This window comes from Balaenoptera musculus, chromosome 6 (genome assembly GCF_009873245.2).
Source record: "Balaenoptera musculus isolate JJ_BM4_2016_0621 chromosome 6, mBalMus1.pri.v3, whole genome shotgun sequence".
Classification (NCBI taxonomy): Eukaryota; Metazoa; Chordata; class Mammalia; order Artiodactyla; family Balaenopteridae; genus Balaenoptera; species Balaenoptera musculus.
In genome coordinates, this window is record NC_045790.1 from 11,653,155 (window position 1) to 11,679,880 (window position 26,726).

Here is a 26,726-nt window from a genome sequence, read left to right on the forward strand (position 1 = left end):
TATATAGTATATTTATAGATACTTAGACATAAATAAACTCAAGAACATAGATAATAGTAAAACATAACAAGATAATTAGGAAGTGATAAGTTTTGAGTATTTATTGCCTTGTTTTTAATATGATGTATTTAACGGTAAGTTTATATAATTTAACACTGGTTTGCAAAAGTCCTGAAAAGTCAACAATTGGCTCTTTTGAGCCAGTACAGTCTGGTTCCAGCACACCACTCACCACTCTTCCCTCTGCTTCAGCTACCCTGGCCTCCATGCCACTTTCCAAATTCCGGGTCTTTGTACATTCTATTTCTTATACCTAGGATATTATATCTCCAGTTATCTGCACGCCTTTCTCCTGTTCTTCATTCCTTTCTCTGCTCAAATATCATCTTCTCAGTATGGTCTTCTCTAACCACTCTGATTTTCCTTTATATCCCATTATTCTCTATGCCTTCCCAGGTTTTTATTATTTTTTTAAATAATAATGATAACTAAATGAAATTCTATTAGTTATTTGTTTACGTATTTATTCTCTATTCAGCACACTAAAATATCAGCCCCATGAGGTCAGAGAGTTGTTCTTCACTGGAGTGCTGAAGGCTAGAAGAATTGTTAGCCTGCTATAGAGGTTCAAATGTCTTGGAATGGACTATTTCTTTCCCTCCATGGCCTAACCAAATCGGCCTTTGGGAGCCTCTCAAGTGGGAAACTCTTCTTGTTCACAAAAGGTAATCTTCAGACCACCTGTACTAGAACCACCTGGAGTGGTGTGAACATGGAAACCTCAGAGCTGAGAGGTGGAATCAGCACCCTCCTTCTTCCCAGGATCTCTTCTGAACTCTTGCTCCCTTGAAGGCCATGCCATTTCTCTCTACCCACCCAGACCACTCTACTTATTACTTCTATGAACCTCCTGGTCACTCTCCCTCATACACTGAAGACTTTGCCTCAATATCCAGTGGGTATTATCCTTCAGAAACAACATCCTTACGTTCCCTTTGGTAGTATCAGCATCCAAGTCAATGTCTGGCCCATATTAAGTGCTTGATAAATGTTCCTTAAGTAGTTGAATTAATTGAATTAATGAGTCATACAATGAATTGCTAAAAAAAAAAAAGAAGAAGAAGTAATGGACTGGCTTTCTGGTTGGATTTTGGGTAAAATGTGTTTAAGGCCAGAGCTCTTCCATGTAGCTGATTTTTTTCAACTTTTTTAAAAAAAATACAGATAGGTGCTACATTTATATCTGCCTGTTTAAATTCTGTCATATTTCACTTCTAGCCTTCTAGTGTGGCAAATCATGTTTTACTTTCAATTAAGCATTGGTAATGGAGTATCTGGTAATACTAGGAAATCATTCTGTAACTGAGTTTTGTACTCACCATATATGGATCATTCCTCAGCTGTAATGTGTGCCAAATGCAGCTTCATTTTCCAGATACCTTGATGTAGAATAAAGTATTTCATTATTAGGTGCAAAAAGAAAAACTGTTCTCACCTTGGCAGTGGGCCATTTTATCTGTGGCTCAGGTCTTGCTACCCTCCGGTGATTGCATCAGCTAAGTGTTGTCTTCTGGACTGTGTAAGGGTAGGGAACAGGCACATTTACCTGTCAGTGGCATTTCCCTGACACATAAGTTAAACAAAGTTTGTATCCCAATACAATGTTAAACCTAATATAAACTAGACACCCAAATAAATTCAACAGTTCAATTCTGATTTTTCTGGCACTCTGACTTTGCATTTTGATAGCACCAATGAAGAATGCAGTCCCAAGTCAATTTCTGACCATTCTTCATTTTGATTCTCAAAACTGTCACACAATGATGAGCAGCAGTCCTTTGGGTGTGCTGGGTTTCATGCCTCTGACCTGGCATTTTTTTCTGGGGTTTTTTCCCCCCTAAATTCAAATAGTCTCACTTGGCATTTGGAAGACTGACAACATTTTCAGCATCCCTGAATCAATAAAGATGTAAGTTAATTTTAAAAAGCCAAACAGATCTGGTCCCTGAAAATTAGAGCACCTAAGAATGCCAATAAGCAGAATTCTATGTTTCTATTACTACAGAGCTTTGCAAGCTATGTAATAGTCTTGTGTGTTGGGTTAGTCGGCTTATCACAGAAAGGACCTAGGATAATGCATGGCTTTATGCAGGGTTGCTGGATCAAAGATATGTGTAATTATACTTATAATAGGAAGTGGCCAGTTTGCTTTCCTAAAAAGGTTGTAACACTACATTTCCAATGGCATTGGGGAACAACACTCTGTTGTCCAGATCTCCGCCAGTGACAAATATTCTAGCTCTTTTTGACCTTCTTGTTTCCATCCTGAAGGGTATAAAATGATACCTTCCTATTCTTTTAATTTGCATCTCTCTGACCCCTAGAGAATTTTGGGATCTTTTCACATGGTGTTCTATTTATCTAAGCTCCATCTCTCTAGTTTATTGGATTTACATTTCTAAGAGTTATTATTTGTACCGTACTTTCCAAATGTTTATCCCTTCATAATCTTTTTTGATATCGGACTAGCTCACCCGTCAGTTTAGATTCTGGCCTTCGTTGACACGGCATCCCTGAATATTGTTAGAAATCTCATTGTAAAACATGAACTGACTCCTCTGTATAAGTTCCTCCCTTGAGTATGCCCTACTCAGGCCAGATAAACTCCAGGCAGGAGGAACCAGGAGATTCTCTTACATCCCTCTCCTGGGCAAAATGGATGAACAGAACACAAATTCCCAATTTCTAGAACACCTAAATGAGTTAGGTGCCTTATCAAGAAATTCAGGTTGTAGCTGTGGGATAAGGTCTCCCTAACTGTGTCAAACACCACCTTTGAAAGCATGAACCAGCCTGCAAATAAAGCGTTCTCTGGACTCCACAGGATTTCAGAATGACAGATGTGACTGTGGACGGTCCCAAAGGACGCTCCGATAGGGTGGCGCGTATCTCTCTCGTTGATTAGTCTGTGTCTTGTGCTCACCATTCTAATCTATTCCAGCCAGCTGCATGCAGCAGATTATTACCTAGTCAATATGAAACACAGCCAACCGCTGAGGAGGCATTGGTCATTACCCTGTCATGCAGAGCAGTCACTGAGACCAACCGTTTCTCCTGGAGCCCTTTAATGATTAAAATGATGTGATGGCTCGATCTCCTTGTCACAACAATGGCAAAAAATCAAGAGAACTCAGCCTTGTTTTTATGACTAACATCACCTGATTTTCAAGGAGGGCTTGCAAGAGGACGAATGCCCACTGGGAATTCTTTGCTCTCAGCTGCCACCCATCTATCTGCCCACAGCATCCTCAACTAGCATTAGCTGAGTGCACAGGGGGCTCTAACTGGTTCTAACCTGTTTGCTTCAAAATAATTGTGTTCTCTTTTCAAAGCAGTAATCTCTTCGATACCAAAATAATTATTAAACCATAGGCATTAGCGTGGTTTCAAAACTGCTATATCAGTATCCTGTGCTTTAAAGGATTATTCATTTATTCTGTAAGTATTTATTGAGGGTTTACTTTGGGAGAATCCCTGTTCTAAGAGCTGGAGACATAGAAAACTAAATCACTGCCTTTTACAGAGCTTGCATTTTGATGGAAGGAGATAAGCAAACAAATAAATAAAAATAATTGTATGAGATGATAATAACTGCTATGGGGAAAAAAAGCAGAAAAGAGGGATGGGCCACCAGAAGTGGGGGAGGGATGGTGTGTGAGGGCCAGTTCAGAGAGAGAAGGCCTCACTGAGAAGGGGCAGTTGAGCAAAGACCCAAAGGAATAGAGAGTGTCCATCTAGACATCTAGGCAGAAGGACCTGCAAATGCAAAGGCCCTGAGGCAGGAATGTGCTTAGAGGCCAGTGTGGCTGAAGCAGGGTGACCAGAGGTCAGAGGGGCGGCAGTGGGCCATAGTTTGGCACCCAGGAGTGGAAACTGATTCTGATGCATTATCCGATCAATCGTTTTCTGAGCTGTTAAACAAATAACTGCATTTTTTTCCCCAAAGAATTTAAACATGAAAAAGGTAGTTTCTGAAAAAAAGGTTCTGTGGTGCTTTTCTCATAATTTCTTATGTTTCTTCTAATTCTTGTTTTCCTCAGACCTTCTTTAGTTCTCTAGCTGTCCACACTCTTGTTATGTGGCTTAAGATTTCAACCTTCAAACTGGAAACTCACGGGAGACCCAGAGGCACCTGTAGGTCAACAAACTAAACCCACAAGGCACATGCTGGGAGAGAAAAGTACCAGCTTTTGGCCCTTTGCCAAGTCACGGCGGGAGAGGCCCTGGGACCAAGGTGGTCAGTGGGTCCACACACAGCACACACCAGGCTCCTGTCTCTGGCATCCTGAGGAGGCTTTGTTGGTTTATGTTCACTTCCTGCTATCGCTGGTCATCATTGTACCCACTGCTGCTGCCCGTATCTGGTGGCCACAGGCAAATGCGGTATCGGCCCTGGTCACAACTTCCAGGATTCGTCTGCAAGCTGTGGTAGAATTCCAATGAGGCCCACTGCCCACCTTCCTCCAAATCCACTTGCCTCCCTCACATCCTTGTAATCCTTCGTTGCTGGCTGAATACTGTCATCCCCTGTGACAGTTACTTGGTCTAGACCTTGGGTGGTCACAAGGTCCTGTTGACCCCTCCTCCTAATTACAATTTGAATCCATCCACACCTCTCCCTCTCCCCTGCTGTGGGCCTTGTCCTTCCGGCTATGGCCGTCCTGGCCAAATGGTTCACCTTGCCTCCGGCTGTCCTGCCCAATCCATTTTCTTCAGAGTAATAAGATAGCCTTTCTCAAAGGGCAAATCTGATCATATCACCCCCTCTGGATCACGCAGAATGAAATCCAAAATTCTTCCTACGGCCAATGCTTCTCTAGCTTGATATGACTCACCTGTGTCCCTTGTTTCTGAAGCTCCAGCCATGCTGCCCTTCTCAGCTCTCAGACAGGCCAGGTGGCATCCCACCTGCGAGTCTGCACTTGCCATGTCCTCTACCTGAAACACGCTTCCTTGTGCCCTCCTTTCCTCGGTCACTCCTACTTACCAGTGTGTCTTAACAAGCGTGGCTTTTCCTCAGGAACATGCTTCCTCATACTTGACTAAGTTAATATTCCTCCTATATGGCTATTTAGCACTGGAAACTTTTACCTTATGGTACTGAGCAAAATGGTCATTGATTCATTATGTGGTTGCTTATTGTCTAGACTCTAAACCACATGAGTGCAAGGATTTACTCTTCTTCTGTAAAGAAAAAAATTTATACATGACACTTGTTAAAGATGATAAGGCAGGCATTATCCAGGGGGCCTACCGCAAGAGGGTTTTGTAGTAGAGGAGAGATAGGGCTAAGTTCCAAATACAACAAGGACAAGTGGAGATTTACCGCCAAGGAGCAGGGTGGGGGTCAGCGGATGGAAAATTAGTGAGAGGAAAACATCAGGCTAGGGCATTATTGCTAGACCAACTCAACAGGAATCTTGCTGAAGGCAGGCCAAGGTGACAAGATACCGCCAGAGGATGGGGGGGATGGAGAATTTGATCCAATATCATGGGTGGGGGATTTTCACTAAACTGCCCCAGCAAGATTCTTACCAATAAAGGACAGAATCCAAGCGCAGGGCCTTGAGGGCTTAGTGGACCCTGACTAGAGCTGGGTCAAGGGCAGAGTCTTTGTCACACATAGCACAATGCCTGGCACATAGTAGGTAGTCAATAAGTCAATACATGTTTGTAAAGTGAATTAAGTGGCTGAGAATCTGTTTGTGTCGAAATGAGTGTGATTGAGTTCGAAAACTCAGCCTCTGTGCACCGGTGCTGAATCCACTCTTGGAGACAGAGTTTTGGGTGAAGTAGAAAAGAATAGCTTTATTGCTTTGCCAAGCAAAGGGGGGCACAGAGGGCTCTTGCTCTTGAAACTGTGTGTTCCAACTCAGGAGGATCTGGTAGCAGTTTTTATAGCAATGGTTCAAGGGCAGGGTTGCTGATAAGGGTCAGGGCCTTTCATCTGGCCTCAGGTGGTCTCCTGATCTTCTCTGAAGAATGCTTCATCAAGTAATTAGCATCTTCCATTCGTGGGGGGTTTTAGTTCTGCTGAAGAGCTCAAAGATATTGTTATGTGTGTCCCTTGAGGCAAAACCAGAACCCTGCCCCAGCGCTGCACTACTGTTTCTTGGCTGCTCTTCCCTTGTCTCTGCACTCCCTCCCTTCCCTGATTAGCTCTGTGCCCAGGAGCCCCACAGGGTCCTGCTCCATTTCATGATTAAGGAACAAAGCTGCTCACTCTAATTTTACCCCTAACATAAACATACAGATCGTCAAGCTCTTCTCAAAAATTGAAAAATAATTTTATTAATTTAAAATTTCCTTAACTATATCTGAAGTTGAATTTTCTTTGAGCTCATTTCACTCTACAGCAAAATAAAGAGGCTTGAAAAGGTACAGCTTCCCCACATTATGAACACAATTCTCCACGTGATTTTAAAAAATAGCTATAGATTTAGAAAGCGATGTCTCATTGTAGAATAATATTATTTATACAGTGCTCCAAACCATTTTCCTTTTTAAAACCAATGATAATGTTCCAAGTATCTAACAGAAGCCTGAAACGGTAGCAATTGTTGCATCAGTCACTTAAACATTCTAGTCAGCCTAGCCAGTTTCTTTGCTCAGTAAACAGGAAAGTAATGCCTGTTCCTACTTAAAATCATGGCTACAAATTTTAAAATCATTTCACAGTGTGTGGACAGCCAAGTTATGCTGCAGATACACTACTATAAAGACACAGGTTGCCTTAAGCTAATTCTCAAAACAAAGCCCGTTAGATCCACTTCTGGATGTTTTCTGCTTTGTTTTGCTTCTGGCTCCTATTTCAAGCCTAAAAAGGCTCTGGTCCACACAGCTTGGTTTCTACTTATGGTTGCTGGAATCAATGGAAGGGCAACTGATTTACTTGCATATAAGTGTATTACACACCAAGTGACCTGTGAATCAGAATGTGATTCCCCCAAAGAGTATGATCTTTTTCCAAAACTAAAAAGACTTAATGCCCTTTTATTCAGAGCACTGCTTCATTCTCAAACATTGTAACTATTCTAACCCTTACCTTAGCATGCTGACATTTCCCTTTTCCCTTGGTTCTGATCTTGTACTTTTTCTTTTATTAAGTGTGGTATCTTTAATTTTAAAATGCCTCAAGTTTTTTGTTTTTTGGTTTTTTTGAAAAAGAATTGAATTTAACACAACTCATTATATATACAATTCTTTTTTATAGCTGTACAGTATGATACTTTTTATGATAATTTTAAAAACAAAATAATACTAAGTAATGTTTATGGAAGTATTCATATTATCGACAAAAAATCAGTTGATCTAAGAAAGAATGGAAAAATTTTATGTGAGCCAAATTTGAGGATTATAACCTGGGAGGAGCATCTCAGAAAGCTCTGAGAACTATTCTGCCTGTTAGAAGTTGACAAGGGATAGAGGACCTTCAAGATGGCAGAGGAGTAAGATGTGGAGATCACCTTCCTCCCCACAAATACATCAGAAATACATCTACATGTGGAACAGCTCCTACAGAGCACATACTGAACACTGGCAGAAGACCTCAGACTTCCCAAAAGGCAAGAAACTCCCCACGTACCTGGACATGTGGCTGACAGGGTGTTGGTGCTCCGGCCGGCTGTCAGGGCTGTGCTGCTGAGGTGGGAGAGTCAAGTTCAGGACATTGGACCACGAGAGACCTCCTGGCCCCACATAATATCAATCGGCGAGAGCTCTCCCAGAGATCTCCGTCTCAATGCTAAGACCCAGCTCCACTCAACGACTAGCAAGCTCCAGTGGTGGACACCCATGCCAAACAACTAGCAAGACAGGAACACGGCCCCACCCATTAGACAACTGGCTGCCTAAAACCATAATAAGTCCACAGACACACCAAAACACACCACCAGACGTGGTCCTGCCTACCAGAAAGACAAGATCCAGCTTCATCCACCAGAACACAGGCACCAGTCCCCTCCACCAGGAAGCCTACACAACCCACTGAACCAACCCTACACACTGGGGGCAGACACCAAAGACAATGGGAACTACAAACCTTCAGCCTGCAAAAAGGAGACCCCAAACACAGTAAGTGAAGCAAAAGGAGAAGACAGAGAAATATGCAGCAGATGAAGGAGCAAGGTAAAAACCCACCAGACCAAACAAACGAAGAGGAAATAGGCAGTCTACCTGAAAAAGAATTCAGAATAATGGTAGTAAAGATGATCCAAAATCTTGGAAAGAGAATGGAGAAAATACAAGAATCGTTTACCAAGGACCTGGAAGAACTAAATAACAAACAAACAATGATGAACAACACAATAAATGAAAGTAAAAATTCTCTAGAAGGAATCAATAGCAGAATAACTGAGGCAGAAGAACGGATAAGTGACCTGGAAGATAAAATGGTGGAAATAACTACTGCAGAGCAGAATAAAGGAAAAATAATGAAAAGAATTGAGGACAGTGTCAGAGACGTCTGGGACAACACTAAACACACCAACATTCGAATTATAGGGGTCCCAGAAGAAGAAGAGAAAAAGAAAGGGACTGAGAAAATATTTGAAGAGATTATAATTGAAAACTTCCCTAATATGGGAAAGGAAATAGTCAGTCAAGTCCAGGAAGCACAGAGAGTCCCATATAGGATAAATCCAATGAGAAACATGCCAAGACACATAATCAAACTATCAACAATTAAATACAAAGAAAAGATATTAAAAGCAGCAAGGGAAAAGCAACAAATAACATACAAGGGAATCCCCATAAGGTTAACAGCTGATCTTTCATCAGAAACTCTGCAAGCCAGAACGGAGTGGCAGGACATATTTAAAGTGATGAAAGGGAAAAACCTACAACCAAGATTACTCTACCCAGCAAGGCTCTCATTCAGATTCGACAGAGAAATTAAAATCTTTACAGACAAGCAAAAGCTAAGAGAATTCAGCACCACCAAAACAGCTTTACAACAAATGCTGAAGGAACTTCTCTAGACAGGAAACACAAGAGAAGGAAAAGACCTACAATAACAAACTCAAAACAAGAAAATGGTAATAGGAACATACATATCGATAATTACCTTAAAAGTAAATGGATTAAATGCTCCAACCAAAAGATATAGACTGGCTGAATGGATACAAAAACAAGACCCGTATATATGCTGTCTACAATCAAGACCCACTTCAGACCTAAGGACACGTACAGACTGAAAGTGAGGGGATGGAAAAAGATATTCCATGCAAATGGGAATCAGAAGAAAGCTGGAGTAGCAATTCTCATATCAGACAAAACGGACTTTAAAATAAAGACTATTACAAGAGACAAAGAAGGACACTACATAATGATCAAGGGATCAATCCAAGAAGAAGATATAACAATTGTAAATATTTATGCACCCAACATAGGAGCACCTCAATACATAAGACAAATGCTAACAGCCATAAAAGGGGAAATTGACAGTATCACAATCATAGTAGGGGACTTTAACACCCCATTTTCGCCAATGGACAGATCAACCAAAATGAAAATAAATAAGGAAACAAAAGCTTTAAATTACGCATTAAACAAGATGGACTTAATTGATATTTATAGGACATTCCATCCAAAAACAACAGAATACACTTTCTTCTCAAGTGTTCATGGAACACTCCCTGGGATAGACCATATCTTGGGTCACAAATCAAGCCTTGGTAAATTTAAGAAAATTGAAATCGTATCAAGTATCTTTTCCGACTAGATAGCAATTAAAGGAAAAAACTGTAAAAAATACAAACACATGGAGGCTACACAATACACTACTTAATAACGAAGTGATCACTGAAGAAATCAAAGAGGAAATCAAAAAATACCTAGAAACAAATGACAATGAAAACACGATGGCCCAAAACCTATGGGATGCAGCAAAAGCAGTTCTAAGAGGGAAGTTTATAGCAATACAATCCTACTTCAAGAAACAAGAAACATCTCAAATAAACAACCTAAACTTACACCTAAAGCAATTAGAGAAGGAACCAAAAAGACCCAAGTTAGCAGAAGGAAAGAAATCAAAAAGATCAGATCAGAAATAAATGAAAAAGAAATGATGAAAACGATAGCAAAGATCAATAAAACTAAAAGCTGGTTCCTTGAGAAGATAAATAAAATTGATAAACCATTAGCCAGACTCTTCAAGAAAAAAAGGGAGAAGACTCAAATCAACAGAAATAGAAATGAAAAAGGAGAAGTAACAACTGACAGTGCAGAAATACAAAGGATCATGAGAGATTACTACAAGCAACTATATGCCAATAAAATGGAAAACCTGGAAGAAATGGACAAATTCATAGAAAAGCACAACCTCCCGAGACTGAGCCGGGAAGAAATAGAAAATATTAACAGACCAATCACAAGCACTGAAATTGAAACTGTGATTAAAAATCTTCCAACAGACAAAAGCCCAGGACCAGATGGCTTCACAGGCGAATTCTATCAAACATTTAGAGAAGAGCTAACACCTATCCTTCTCAAAATTTTCCAAAATATAGCAGAGGAAGGAACACTCCCAAACTCATTCTACGAGGCCACCATTACCCTGATACCAAAACCAGAGAAAGATGTCACAAAGAAAGAAAACTACAGGCCAATATCACTGATGAACAGAGATGCAAAAATCCTCAACCAAATACTAGAAAACAGAATCCAGCAGCACATTAAAAGGATCATACACCATGATCAAGTGGGTTTATCCCAGGAATGCAAGGATTCTTCAATATAAGCAAATCAATCAATGTGATACATCGTATTAACAAACTGAAGGATAAAAACCATATGATAATCTGAATAGATGCAGAAAAAGCTTTCGACAAAATTCAACACCCATTTATGATCAAAACTCTCCAGAAAGTAGGCATAGAGGGAACTTACCTCAACATAATAAAGGCCATATATGACAAACCCACAGCCAACATTGTTCTCAATGGTGAAAAACTGAAACCATTTCCACTAAGATCAGGAATAAGACAAGGTTGCTCACTCTCACCACTATTATTCAACATAGTTTTGGAAGTTTTAGCCACAACAATCAGAGACAAAAAGAAATAAACGAATCCAAATCTGAAAAGAAGAAGTAAAACTGGCACTTTTTGCAGATGACATGTTACTATACATAGAGAATCCCAAAGATGCTTCCAGAAAATTACTAGAGCTAATCAATGAATTTGGTAAAGTAGCAGGATACAAAATTAGTGCACAGAAATCTCTTGCATTCCTATACACTAATGATGAAAAATCTGAAAGAGAAATTAAGGAAACAGTCCCATTTACCACTGCAACAAAAAGAATAAAATACCTAGGAATAAACCTACCTAAGGAGATAAAAGACCTCTATGCAGAAAACTATAAGACACTGATAAAACAAATTAAAGATGATACAAACAGAGAGATATACCATGTTCTTGGATTGGAAGAATCAACATTGTGAAAATGACTCTACTACCCAAAGCAATCTACAGATTCAATGCAATCCCTATCAAACTACCAATGGCATTTTTCACAGAACTAGAACAAAAAATTTCACAATTTCTATGGAAACACAAAAGACCACGAATAGCTAGGGCAATCTTGAGAAAGAAAAATAGAGCTGGAAGAATCAGGCTCCCTGTCTTCAGACTATACTACAAAGCTACAGTAATCAAGACAGTATGGTACTGGCACAAAAACAGAAATATAGATCAATGGAAAAGGATAGAAAGCCCAGAGGTAAATCCACACACATATGGTCACCTTATCTTTGATAAAGGAGGTAAGAATATACAATGGAGAAAAGACAGCCTCTTCAAAAAGTGGTGCTGGGAAAACTGGACAGCTACATGTAAAAGAATGAAATTAGAACACTCTCTAACACTGTACACAAAAATAAACTCAAAATGGATTAAAGACCTAAATGTAAGGGCAGACACTATAACACTCTTAGAGGAAAACATAGGCAGAACACTCTATGACATAAATCACAGCAAGATCCTTTTTGACCCACCTCCTAGAGAAATGGAAATAAAAACAAAAAGAAACAAATGGGACCTAATGAAACTTAAAAGCTTTTGCACAGCAAAGGAAGCCATAAACAAGATGAAAAGACAACCCTCAGAATGGGAGAAAATATTTTCAAAATAAGCAACTGACAAAGGATTAATCTCCAAAATATACATGCAGCTCATGCAGCTCAATATGAAAAAAATGAACAACCCAATCCAAAAATGGGCAGAAAACTTAAATAAACATTTCTCCAAAGAAGATATACAGATTGCCAACAAACACATGAAAGAATGCTCAACATCACTAATCATTAGAGAAATGTAAATCCAAACTACAATGAGGTATCACCTCGCACCAGTCAGAATGGCCATCATCAAAAAATCTACAAACAATAAATGCTGGAGAGGGTGTGGAGAAAAGGGGACCCTCTTGCACTGTTGGTGGGAATGTAAATTGATACAGCCACTATGGAGAACAGTATGCAGTTTCCTTAAAAAACTAAAAATAGAAGTACCATACAACCCAGCAATCCCACTACTGGGCATATACCATGAGAAAACCATAATTCAAAGAGTCATGTACCACAATGTTCATTGCAGCACAATTTACAATAGCCAGGGCATGGAAGCAACCTAAGTGTCCATCGACAGATGAATGGATAAAGAAGATGGGGTACATATATACAATGGAATATTACTCAGCCATAAAAAGAAACGAAATTGAGTTATTTGCAGTGAGGTGGATGGACCTAGAGTCTGTCATACAGAGTGAAGTAAGTCAGAAAGAGAAAAACAAATACCATTTGCTAACACATACATATGGAATCTAAAAAAAAAAAACAGGTTGTGAAGAATCTAGGGGCAGGACAGGAATAAAGGTGCAGACATAGAGAATGGACTTGAGGACATGGGGAGGGGGAACGGTAAGCTGGGATGAAGTGAGAGAGTGGCATGGACATATATCCACTACCAAATGTAAAATAGATAGCTAGTGGGAAGCAGCCGCATAACACAGGGAGATCAGCTTTGTGAACACCTAAAGGGGTGGGATAGGGAGGGTGGGAGGGAGATGCAAGAGGGAGGGGATATGGGGATATATGTATATGTATAGCTGATTCACTTGATTATACAGCAGACTCCAATAAAGATGTTAAAAAAAAAAAAGTCGACACAGTTTATATGTTTTTTGAGACAGAGGGCTGTACATCAAATGACGTAATATTGACAGCTTATACAATCCAGATACATATGCCCTTTGCGGTGGATCATGTGACCCCTTACAGGATCAAGAAGGAGTGTTATCTTTTAAGGAGCTGTCTTTTGATGCTAGGAGGACGTTGCTCTTTATGGTTGAGCAGGTATTCCTGCCAATGGGAGAGGTTTGGTCCAGCATAATGTGGATACACAAGGCACAGTGGGGGGAGAAAGGAGGCCAAAGGGCAGAGAAGAATTTTTCTGTTTAAATTTTTCTTGTCTTGCCATAAAATTTGAATTTTATTTTACAATATGAAGTAAAGGTATACAAATACATATGAGAATGACACAGCAACTTTACGATAGCAGAAACCTCCTGGAAAAGAAGGAAAGAAGGGAATGAGCTGGTGGTTTTGATTTCACTTTAAAATTTGTAGCATCCTAATGCTGTACAAAATGTGAGCTTTGCTGGATTGCAAGGAAATTAGTTAGTGGCTCGGCCCCAGAACGCAATCTGGAAATGCTCCAGGGTGAAAGTGAAATTGATGGACCTGACTAATTAACTTAAATGCTGTCAGAAACCTCTGGCGACATCTGAAGTGGGTGAGTGTGTGAAGAATCACAGGCCAGAATGCAGGAGGACTGTGAGCCATAGCATGGGAGAAGCAGAGAGAGAGCTGGAGGAAGAAAATCGGAATTACAGTCTAGTACTGGAGCCAGAGCCTAGCAGGTGTGAGAGACAAGATTGCAATAGGTCCTGGTTACCACCTGAGGGAGGTGATAGCCCTCCGTTAACATGAGCTCAAAAAGAAATATAATGACTGTCCAAAATTTAGCTGGAGACCCAACACAAGGCAAAGCACAATCAATCAATTTAATATAAACAAAAGAACGATTTTTCAGGAGGATATTGGTAATTTGAAGTAGGAACAAACGGTTATAAAAAAGAGGCAATTGCAAGTTAGCATTACAATAAGAAACTGTAGATGGATTGAATATTAGAATGGATATAACCAAAGAATGAGCTAGCAAACTAGAAAAATGTAAAGGAATCCTCCTAAAAGACATCCAATATGTACAAAAAGAGCAAAATATAAAAGAAATGTTGGGACTTCCCTGGCGGTCCAGTGGTTAAGACTCCGTGCTTCCACTGCAGAGGGCACGGGTTTGATCCCTGGTCGGGGAACTAAGATCCCACATGCTGCAGGACCAAAAGAAAAAAAAAAAGTTAAGAGAAAGAGGATAGAACGAACTTCAGAAGACAAGAATACAGTAAATGAAGAGGAGAAAATATTTGAAGAAATAATGATTGAGAATTTCCTGTAATTAAAGAAAGAAGGAAGACCACAGATTGAAAGAGTTTAGAAAACATCAAGAGAATAGATAAGAAAAACCAACTCTTGGTTATACTATAGTAAAATGTAAGACCATCATAGTGGAAAAAAGAAGATGCTTGAGACAAAGGAGCAAAAACCAAATTGATATTAGATGTTTTAGCAATGGTATTAGATGAGACGAGACTAATATTTTCAACGTGCTGAAGGAAAAAGTAATTTGAACCCAGAATGTTTTCATCCAGCTGTTTTTGTTTAAGTGCAACAAAGATATTCTCGAGCATACAATTGTCTCAGAAGGATTAGCACAAAGACTCTTTGATATCACTCTTAGAGGAAGTATTCCAGCAAAAGAGATATCACATTCAGAAGGTGTAAAGAGATCTATTCAGGAAGTAAAGATGAGTAAATCTGAACTTGGATTTCATACCCACGATTCATACTGTATGTACTTTTTTGTTTCTGGATTCTTTTGCTTAGCATTGTGTCTTTGAGATCCACATTATTACACATGTCCTCTGTGATAGTTTCAATTATTCACAATTTTAGGGATCAGAGGGAAGAGAGTCAAAAGGGCAAACATCATAAATTTGAAAGACCTGAGTTGAAATCCTGACTCTTTTTAATTCTGTGACTCTGCACAAATGACTAATCTCAGTGCTGGCTGTTTGGACAAATCTCTCTAAACTTCAGCTTCCTGCATTTAAAACGACTGTGAAAATACTCCGCTCATAAAGTGATTGTCAAGATTGAGATAAAATAATTGAGAACGTGGTGCTAGACACACAATAGCTGTTCCAAAAAAAGAAAAGTTTTATTCAATCTGAATATAGCAGGCCAGTCACAGATATTGACTAATTACACTCTTTAATGACCAACCACAGAGATGAAAGTGAGCAGAAACTGTTCTTTTTCCATCAAACATGACAATATAAACCTTATTCATCCCCTGGAATATGATTTCAAGGTTTAAAAGGTATCATATATAAGAATATATAATCTCAGATTTAAAACAAACGAGCAAGCAATTAAACCTACAAAGCTAGCAACAAGGCTTCAGACTGGGAACGCTTTTGTCAGTCTTTTCTGTGTACTTCAGAGTGTGGAACCTGGCCATTCCATTTGTCTTTCCTCAGGGAGGATGGAATTAATTTTAGAGATTTAAAAGTAGACATTCTTGTTATGTTAAAATATCATGATGTTCTTCAGCAAATTTGCTATGACTCAAGCAAAAATCTTTCTCATGAGAATAAAGCAGAACCAGTATATCTAGTGGCAGTAAAATGAAATGATTGATTAAAAAAAGAAAACAGACATTTTTCTGCCTATGTTTCAATCAGCTTAGAGAAATTCTTCACATACACATTAATTATTCCAAGATGTGAGAAACTTAAAATGTAACCATCATTTTCAACTATTTGTTCTGTTCTTTAAGAACTATGGGGCCATGGACTTTACTGTAAAGAGCTATATTGTGAATGAAGGCAGTCTTTTAACACATTGAACATTTAGACACCTTGGAGTTACACTGACACTTTGTTATTATCTGGTTTGATGCGACAGTTGACATTACCATTCAACTGAGACTTTTCTCCATTAATACTTCTTGGACTGGGCAACTGATGGTGAAAAAAAAATACTGAAACAATAGTTTTTCTTCTTGTGGTGATTTTTACATGTATAGAAAGACATAATACAAGTTCGTTCCTTTCCTAATATTTATGACTAGGGTTGTCCTTGTAGAAATCTAATTATAAAATACATTTATGAACCATAATGAACCTATTAGGTGGCTGTAGCATAGATAGAGACATGAAAGTAATTTCTCTCAAATAAGACATACAAAGTTAAGAAAAATAAATATGCCATTGATTAAAAGAATACATCTTATAGTGTTTTTAGATTTCATATATATTTATTCACTTATCTATAAATACTCTTCCTATAAAAGAGGTAAGCTGAGTATTATGATTTCTAGTTTACAGATACGGAAATTTGGACTAAGAGTTTTGAGGGGACTAATATTAGAAGAGAGGATGCATTTTCCCAGATGTTACCACTGCCTTAAATTTTTATAGCCCCCGTATCATTTATGAAACACTTAAGACAGACATGACTTGCTAAAGCAGAAACTCAAACCAGTTTAATCCAAAAAGAACGGAATTCATGGATTTCCATGACTAGGAACCCAGCGTGACTGAATGCAGATAGGCTTCTTGCTTCTTCCCTTGCCTCAGCCTCCCCCTGTGTACTGCCCTCCTTCCCTCCCTCTGCAGACGGGCTTCCTCCATGAGACTGGGAAGGTAAGTGCCAAAAGCCCTCATGTGGGCTATAGCCCAGCACCCAGATTACAAATGCCAGGTGCAGTCTTCATTTCCTCCAGCTGAAAACCCCACAGCCCAGCTTGAGCCACATGCCAGTTTTTGAAGCCCAGAGACTAATTTCTAAGACCAGAGGTGTAGGGAGTTCTGATTGGCCCATGCAGGACTCCTGTCCTCTTGTGTCAGGTGAGGACAGAGGACAAGATTAACCACATGTGGTGGGAGGGGTGATGCCCTAACGAAAGTGATGTTGGCAAATAATGTGTCTCCTATATACTGGCATAGAAATAAACAGATAGGCAGCTGCATGGCCCAATTAGAATATCTAGAAATAGATACATGTGTATATAAGGATTTATTACAGGGTTTTTCTGGAAATGCAAATAGGTGGGGAAAAGGTGAACTATTTAATAGTAAATGTTATGAAAACTGAGTTGATGATCTGAAAGCATCAACTTAATATTTGTTGAATGCAGTGAAATGAATAAATAAAATGAATAATGAACGAATGAATGAATGAAGAGGTCTGCATTAGAGTCTCAGTTCTGCTACTTATAGCTCTGGGATCATGGGACAGTTACTTAATAACTTCCACCTTCATTCCACTTCTTCATTGTTGGAGGATTAAATGAGCTCTTAGAACCACAGCAGCTCCAGTGGAAGTACTGGCAGAGGACATGAATACATAATAAAAATTTACAACCCTATATAAATAAATGCAAAAAGTACATGGGGAAACATTAACACCAATGCTCCATTTCGGTGGAGAGGCAGGCATACTCACACATCACCGATTCAGGTTTAAATTGGTACAATCTCTTTGGAAAGTGATTTGGCAACACTTTGTCAAAATTCTACAAACTTTGTTATGTCCTTTCATGCTGGCATATCACATCTATGAGTTATAACTCTACAAGTTATAGATGTGAAATTATTATTGTTGAATTACAGATTCCTTTCTAGCATCGTTTGTTAGCGCAATTAGAACTGACCAAAATATCTAACGATATGGAATCACTAAATAAATCATGGTATTTCAATAAACGGAAACACTATAGTCATTGAAAGTGAATCTGTAAAAGAATATTGAATGGATTTTTAAATTAAACAGAGAATTTACAAATAGTAATGGAAATAATTCCATTTCAATAAATAACATGTATTTAGGTGATTAAAAAAAGGAGTTGAAAGCTGCTCCAGTGTAGCATGGACTGCCAGATAAGAACAAAGGCTTTTCAGTCTCACTGACCTTGCTCATTCCTGAGCCTGATATTTTCAAACCTCAGAAATAACCATACATACCTTACTGCAAAACTGTACACTTTAAATGTGACAGTGCATGAGTAGCGCTTAGAAGACTGGCCTGAAGCACATAAGTACTCAATATATAGTATGGAAAAATTGATATACCCTCAAATGTTAACTGTTGGACAATGGTTTGTTTCCATTCTGTTTCTTTGTTTTCTATAAATTCTTTATGATTCACGTGTTAGTTTTGAAACACACACAAAGATAATAGTGATTTTATAAAATCTATCAAAAATGTGAAGAACATTGTAAAATGACTGGTAGGAAAGAACGAACATGAAAATCGCAGTTATCTTTGGAAGGTGAATTTTTGGCAATGTTTTTCTTTGTATTTTTCTCCATTTTGAAAGCTTTTCATAATGAGCATGTATTTCTTTAAGTGCTGGTTTTCTATTCTAGACTCCTTGCTGTTTCATCCTCAGCATCCTTTCCTCTTACAAGGGAAAGGTGGAGAATGCAAGTATGAAGTAAGGGAAACTGCTTTCCTTGCCAGCAAGGAGATTCCGTTCCACTTGTATCACATGCTTCAAGCACAGCAAAGTCAGTGGTAACTGTGGACTTTTTTTTTAATCCAAAAATTGGTCATGCCAATTTTTCTGTCATCTGAAATAGTATTGCTATGGAACTTAATATCCGAATTTAAGACTTTCCAGAAAATCAGAAAGGAAATCTCTCAGAAGCCCCCTCTTCTTTCTTCGTGGCACACACATGTACAATGTTCAGAATCCAAACATGTTACTGTGTCCTAACAGAAGAATGATTATTCTTTTACCTGTTTTCCCACTACTCCTATCATGTAAGAAAGGTCCAGATACTTTTTGCACACCATTGTTTCCATGCTTAAGGAGGAAAAGAGTTTGCCATTACAGTCATTGTTACATTAAAGTGTATGTGTCAATTCACTGTTATTTCATTGGATGGATTTTCTTCTGTAAGGTGATCTGCTTTCACTTATCTACAAAGGCTTAATTTTTAATTTAACATTCTTAGAGGGAATCGTAAAAGTTACCCCAAAATACAAAGAAATATCTATATGTATATAGTACTAAGATTGCAACCTAAGAATAACGGAAGAATGTATTGTACCCCAAGCCTCCCAATTTTCTTGTTGCTAAAGAAAGTGAGTGGGTTTGAGCCCAATGTAAGCTCAATCTTTTTCGTTTAAAAATGTATTTTGGGGGCTTCCCTGGTGGCGCAGTGGTTGAGAGTCTGCCTGCCAATGCAGGGGACACGGGTTCGAGCCCTGGTCTGGGAAGATCCCACATGCCGCGGAGCAACTGGGCCCGTGAGCCACAACTACTGAGCCTGCGCGTCTGGAGCCTGTGCTCCGCAACAAGAGAGGCCGCGATAGTGAGAGGCCCGCGCACCGCGATGAAGAGTGGCCCGCGCTCGCCACAACTAGAGGAAGCCCTCGCACAGAAACGAAGACCCAACACAGCCAAAAATAAATAAATAAGTAAATTAATTTTTTTTTAAAATGTATTTTTGGTCTTATTAAGAGTCACAAGTTTTCACCCATTTTTAATTTTATGTTGAATTTCTCTGCTCTTTTTTGGCTTCCTAAACCAGGAAGACAGCCTAGAGAAAATCAAAATAAATCCAAACAAAATCCACTAGCACCTTGCACAGAATCCATAAACATATTGTTTCTTTTGGCTTACCTTGCCTTTCCTTCTCTCTCATAATTTGCAAATGGACCAAATGATGCCATGGGACAAACATGCTTGCCCAGTGGTAGGTGTAAGAGTGATCTGTATTTATATGGATGATCTCCATTCCCAAGAAATGGACTTAAAGGGAATTTTCCTAGCTTGATCTGTTAAGATTGCTTCACAGTGAATGACTTTTGGCACCAATGACTCCACTAGCTCTCACCTGTACAATACTAGGTTGTGTAGGAGCTAAAATAACATTTTGATGTAGTTTTGTTACTGACCAGGGTTCTTGGCCTTCCCCAATCAATAGAAATTGACTAGAGGCCAGATAAGAAATTCAGGCAAGGCTTTACTGGGGCCCCGGCTGCAGCAGGTGGGGGGAGTGAGAACAAACAACAGGTTCCCTGGCTCGCTCGCTCCCTGAGCGGGGGGCAAGCTTGTTCCTTACCTGGGGTGAGGGTACGGGTATGTGCAGGGGTCTGGCCGGAGGGGCGGCTTAGGAGTTTTGCCCACCCCTTAGGTGGTGTTGCGTGCCGGGGGCATGCACAGCCCCCTGCTTTTGCTCCCGACACCCTGTTTTTGCTCCAGGCTGTTAAAAAGTGGCAGTTGGGTTTTTTTGGTCTCTTTGTATCTTTTGTCCAGAATTTGTCCCAACTGCGCATGCACGCAGTTATTTTTAGTCCCATAAAGTTTCTTTGTATTTTGTTGCTGGAGGAGAGGTGAATCCAGGGGCAAGCACTGCAACAAAGGGTCCCAGGTCCTAGCCTGTCTCGGTTTGACTTTCTAAAGTAATACTTAAAAGGCAGAGTATCTCAGGGTGAGAAGCATAGGCTTTGGGGTTAGACAGACATCGTCAACTCAGTCTTTACTGAATGTGATGAAAGGAATGACAAACAAGGTGAATAAGTTCTAGAGATCTATTATATTGTATATTGCACCTATAATCAACAATAAAATATTGTACACTTAAAATGTGTTAAGAGGGCAGATCTCATGTTAAGTGTTCTTTCCACAATTAAAAAAAAAAAGAAAAGGAATGAACAAAGAGGTCTGACATAGACTCTCAGGTTTGCCACTTATAGCTCTGGATCTTGGGATAATAGTTATCTCTTATAGCTTCCACCTTCATTGGATTGTTGGAGAATTAAGTGAGATAAAATGTATAAAGCACTTGGTGAACTATATATGTGTTCAGTAATTGCTTTGAGATGGTGTCCCAGGCTTCATAAGCACTGCAAGAATAAGTAGCTACTACACCGTAATGTCAGCCAAGATACAAAAATTTCTTCCTGACTGGTGCTTTTTTCCTTAGACTTGTGGCAAATCTTCTCACACTTGAGTGGGCGTGGCCCTGAGACTGTTGCAATAGCTAAATGACACCAGCAAAGGGAAAACTTTTCTCCCAGAACAAAAGACAAGCCTCCCTAAAGTTGGAATTGCACCTTTGCTACAAATCAATCCAAAGAAAGGTTATTCATTCTGCGTGGCATGCCAAGAGTAAAAAAGAAATCTTGGACTTGGAAAATAAAAAAACATGTTCACATTCTTTTCACTTTAAAACTGTTGCTTTCCGCATTTGCATATACTCTAATAAGCATCCTTTTTATTTACTTTGAAAAGAGGGTTGATTTGCCTCTAGAAAGATGATTATTCTCAGAATTTCTGACTGGAAATTCTGGAAGTTCTAAAGGAACTTGTTTTCTCCTAGGTGCTCCCTTCCCCCATTTTGTGGCTTTAGATCTTCCAGGGTCACTGGTCAAAAGTGAACATTCATCTGAAAGGTAACCCACGGAAGGAACTGTTCTATTTTGAATTCATAGCCTGTTGCACTGCAGCAAGCAACAAGCTCGTGTTTAGGAAAGGAAATGAACAAACAACAAATATCCTGGCTTCCTTCTGAGCTGCACGGTTGGACAGCGCAGCCAGCTCAGTCTCAGCTGCATAAGAACTCGGCCTCCATCACTTACACTGCAGAGTATATACGAGACTGGAAAACAGATGCAGTGATATCGGCGATGCATAAAGAAAGAGTGTGGCAATCCATTTCCCAAGGAGTAGTGATTCCTCAGACCTGAGGCAATTTCTAGGAGCAGAAGAAAAAAAAACAAATGCATGCTCAGGATTTTATTGCCACGGGACCAAGCAGATGACCTGCCTATGTAAAGCAGCCTGGGTCTGAGCAGTTCCAGTGGTTTGTTTCCTAATGGGTACTTAGGTTTTATTCTTTGACAAAGTTGCATTCAGTTTGCCTATAAACATGTAAGAATACTTCCACCAAAATATGTTATCTCCCATTTGCTTGAAACTCTTGCCTCTCTCAATCTCTCTTGCATTTTCTCACTTTTGAAAGAGACCTATACATAATGACTATTTCATTTCCTCTTATATTTGGTAGAAGAAATACACCAGCCCATGTGTGATGACGAATGGAAACTGATACTCCTCAGTGTTAGGGAAACCATAAAGAATAGTGGGGACGGTGGCCAGCTGGAGAGTACATGCCTTGTGCTCTGTACTGAATTGTGTCCCCCTGCCCCCAGATTTGTATTTTGAAGCCCTAACACCCAATGTGACTGTATTTGGAAGTAAGATCTTTAGGAGGTAATTAAGTTTAAATGAGGTCATAAGGGTGGGGTCCTTATCCAATAGGATTATCATCCTTAGAAGAGACACCAGAGGGAGCTCTCTCTCTCTCCTCGTCCCAATTACACAAAGAAAAGGTCGTGTGAGCACACAGTGAGATGGCCTACAAGCTGTAGAAGAGGCCTAAGAATGAAACCTACATTGCTGGCACCTTGATCTTGGACTACCTAGTCTCCAGAACTGGGAGAAATAAATTTTTGTTATCTAAGCCACCCAGTTTGTTATGACAGCTCCATCAAACTAATATAACTTGTCAAAAGTAGGCAGCTACTTCTTAGTTACAGATTATTATCACCAGGTAGGAAAGAGCCCAGGATGACTATATGTTACGTTTTTATAATAAGACAGAAACCTAGATTTTTACATGAAAGTTTTCTAGATTTTTAAAATTAGTAATTAATAAAAATTTTAAACCCTGTAAAGATATGAAATGATGGATACAAACTTTTTCATAGCAACATTATTCGTAAAAGTAAAATGTTAGAAATAACCTAAATCAGTAAGGGACATTAAATAAATGGTGGAACATTCATGAATGGATGTAGAACTAGTATATACTTTATTAACAAATGTTTTGCAATGCCCTCTTGCAGTGAAATTGTTAATAATAAAATTGATCTCCAGACACAGTTAAAAAACTGATCAAGTGTCTTAATTCTAATATGAAAACTATATAATTTATAATTAATTACAAAATATTTATTTCAGAGGCAACTACTCTAGATAATATAACAACACTGTCAGGGATACCTATCCGTAGAACCATTGTAAATGCAACAGCTACAAATGCAGACCAACAGATCAAGCTGCATTGAAGAAATTTGTGAAGAAAGCAGAGTATATTCTGTTTCCATAATCTGGCAATTTCAGTGTAAAATACATTTTCTGTTTCTAGGTAAACTAGAATCAATCCTATGAATATATGATTATAAACCTATGAATGTCCAGTGATGCATTTGAAAAAGTTGCATAGCTCTTTCCCTTTGGCGTACCACTGAAGATCCTGGTGTTGCCATGGGCTACCGCCCTGCCGGTGTTAACGGTATTGTAAGAACAAGCCGTACCCAAAGTCCTGCTTCTGCAGGGGGGTACCTGATGCTACGAGCCGTATCTTCTAAACCTGGGGCGGAAGAAGGCAAAAGTGGATGAGTTCCCACTCTGTGGCCACATGGTGTCAGATGAGTTTGAGCAGCTCTCCTCCGAAGCCCTGGAGGCTGCTCATATTTGTACCAACAAGCGCCTGGTGAAAAACTGTGGCAAAGATGGTTTTCACATCCGAGTGCAGCTCCAGCCCTTCCACGTCATCCGTGTCAACAAGGTAGTGTCCCGCTCTGGAGCTGATAGGCTCCAGACAGGTATGCGTGGTGCCTTTGGGAAGCCCCAGGGCACAGTGTCCAGGGTCGACATTGGCCAAGTCATAATGTCCATCCACACCAAGCTGCAGAACAAGGAGCATGTGATGGAGGCCCTCCACAGGGCCAAGTTCAAGTTCCCTGGCCGCCAGAAGATCCACATCTCCAAGAAGTGGGGATATACTAAGTTTAATGCGAATGAATTTGAAAACATGGTGGCAGAAAAGCAGCCCATCCCAGATGGCTATGGGATCAAATACATCCCTAATCGTGGCCCTCGGGACAAATGGTGGGCCCTGCACTCATGAGAGCCTTGGCGCTGTCCCCTCCTTACTCATGCTCACCAATAAATCCTACTTTCCTGTCAAAAAAAAAGAAGAAAAAGTTGCATAGCATGCGGGGAAAGCTTTCATCGGGTTCTGCACTGCAGCGTGTCTAACATCCCCTCTAAATCCCAACCTTTGTGACAATCCAAAAGACTTCTACAAATTTCCAACACACTTCCCAGGGGTGGGCAGTTTTGTCTTTTTTGAGGGCCACAGACTGAATGTTTGTGTCCATCCCCCCCAAAAAATTCAGATTTTTGTTGTTGTTGTTGTTAGGCTGAAGCCTTAACCCCCAATGCGATGATATCTGAGAAGTATTAGGTTGTGAGGGTGGAGCCCTCATGAAGCGATCAGTGCTCTTATAAGAAGGCACACAAGATTGCTCTCCTCCTCTCTCTCCACCATGTGAGGACACAGCCATCTGCAAACCAGAAAGACGGATCTCATGAGACACTATATCTGCCAGCACCTTGATCTTGGATGTCCAGCCGCCAGAACTGTGAGAAACAGTGTTTGCTGTTTAAGCCACCCAGTCTATGGTATTTCCTTACAGCAATCTGTACTAAGACATGGATTATCACAGGGCTGGATCAGTTCTCAGGTCTTTTCCTGCTCCTTAACATGTAATAAATCTACGGAAGTGACTGCAGTGTGTAGGTAACGAGAGGTACATGCTCACAGTAAATTCAGTGATGGAATAGCCTATCTAGAGAAGTGAATGTTTTGTAAGATTCCAGATCTCTGAGGAAAAGACAGAACACATGTGGGATGGAGGTTATGAAATCAATTACGGAAGGTGCGATGTGAACAGAGGGCCTGCTGCTAATGAAAAAGAGAAGCCAGGTTGTCTTAGGTGTCTTGAGAAGCTCTGGCAGACACTACATGCTTCCAGAGGATCAGCTATGGACTTTTGAATGAGAGCGAAAAATGAATGAGCTCAAAGATCTGTGAAGACCCTGATGGTATTGGACTGAGGTCACAGGCCAATACCCAAAGGTGACAAGAGAGAAACGGATTTAGGATTGAGTAAAGAGTACCACTTTTATCAACTTCTTTGCAAAAATACCATCAATAAACCTTAAAAATTAAGGGTTCAACATTATTTCACTTCTTCTCAAAGTAAATTATTCTTTCATCGAGGATCCCTAATTATTGCTGGCTTCAAAAAAAAAAAGAGTTTCAAGTGTGGTGACTGAGGCCACAACTGGATTAGCTCACCTAGAGATTGCTGGGGGAATCTCTCTCATTCCCCCATGTGTGTGCTGGTTACCGTGCTTTAAAAATATATCATCCAAATTCTGTGATCTCTGCAGGGTGTGATTACATGAATAATCTTGTCAGAACGAAGTATATGTCCCCTCCACGGCATGTCCACCCCCTCTATTCCTCCACAGCAGTCAGTCAGCCTTCCTCCCTCTCTAGAGTTTATCCCAAAGTTTTTCATCAGCTGCCCAACATGGATCTGGAAATGGAGTAGGGACCCTGTGAAATGGATGTTAGGGAAGGAGCGTGTGGAAAGGACAATTGGAGGGATCCAGTTAAGAAGGAGAGATCGCACATGCGAGAGAAAGAAGGTACAGTCCTTAGTGTAAGGTTTCTGAGAAGACATGGGAGAATCTTCAAGGAGGGAATGGATCACCAAAGGAATCATCAGACTCCTCCCCTCTACCTCCTCTTCCTTCTTCTCCATCCCTTCCTCCCCCACTTCCCTCTCTCCTTTCCATACTCTCACTTCAAGGTCCAAACATGCAGAATATTTGTTTGAGTTGGCCATTACCTACCTTACACTTTTAGTTTTCCGCAATTTCAAGAGTGCTCCTAACCTGTTTTGGAATAATCCTAGGCTAGGTCAGAGTCATTAATCAAATGTCATAGCTCTCATCAAATAATTGGGTATACAATATTCTCCCTAACTTTTGTGGGATAGAGTCTATTATGAACTCGTGATGTCCAGGCTTTTAAAACAGAACACAAAGCAAGGTCAAAAATCAAGGTCAGATAGGAAACACAGAGAAGCCCTTTCCAGCTCCCGACCTCCCCACTGCACCCCACACCTGGGTACCAAAGATTAGTGACTTCAGAGTAGATAGGATATAATTGGTCTTTCATCATTATTTCTAAAGTCTGTCTCCCATAATCATGCACACTGCGGCAACAGTGAAGAGCAAGGTCGAGTGTCACAGAGTGTGAGATGATCAGATACATTCATCATTCTCTGCTACCTGCTTTAATGTGGGGTTTCATGTACTGATATATGCGTCTTCAGCCCACAGGTGTTCATTGCATAAATCCTCTGACTCAGGTTTGTTTATGAAAAGCCCCTGTTGCACATTCATTTCACAGGAGACCTCTGGGTTTTTATGTTTGTCTGACAGTGATGCCCCAGGCATTGGTGTGCAGGCTACCGATGCACTTGCCAAAGAGTAACCTGGGCTAGCGGTGCTCCCCTCTCTTGCATTGCCACACCCAGCCTGCCCCACCAAGAATAAATGTCTCCTGCCTCACTTCAGAAGAGCGCTAGCACTGTGGTGACCCAAGTG

General features: G+C 40.1%; 1 pseudogene; it reads left to right on the top strand.

Moving 5' to 3' along the window:
• The first annotated feature begins 18,486 nt into the window (after positions 1-18,486).
• On the top strand, positions 18,487-24,168 carry LOC118896944 (annotated as a pseudogene).
• The last annotated feature ends 2,558 nt before the right edge of the window (positions 24,169-26,726 follow it).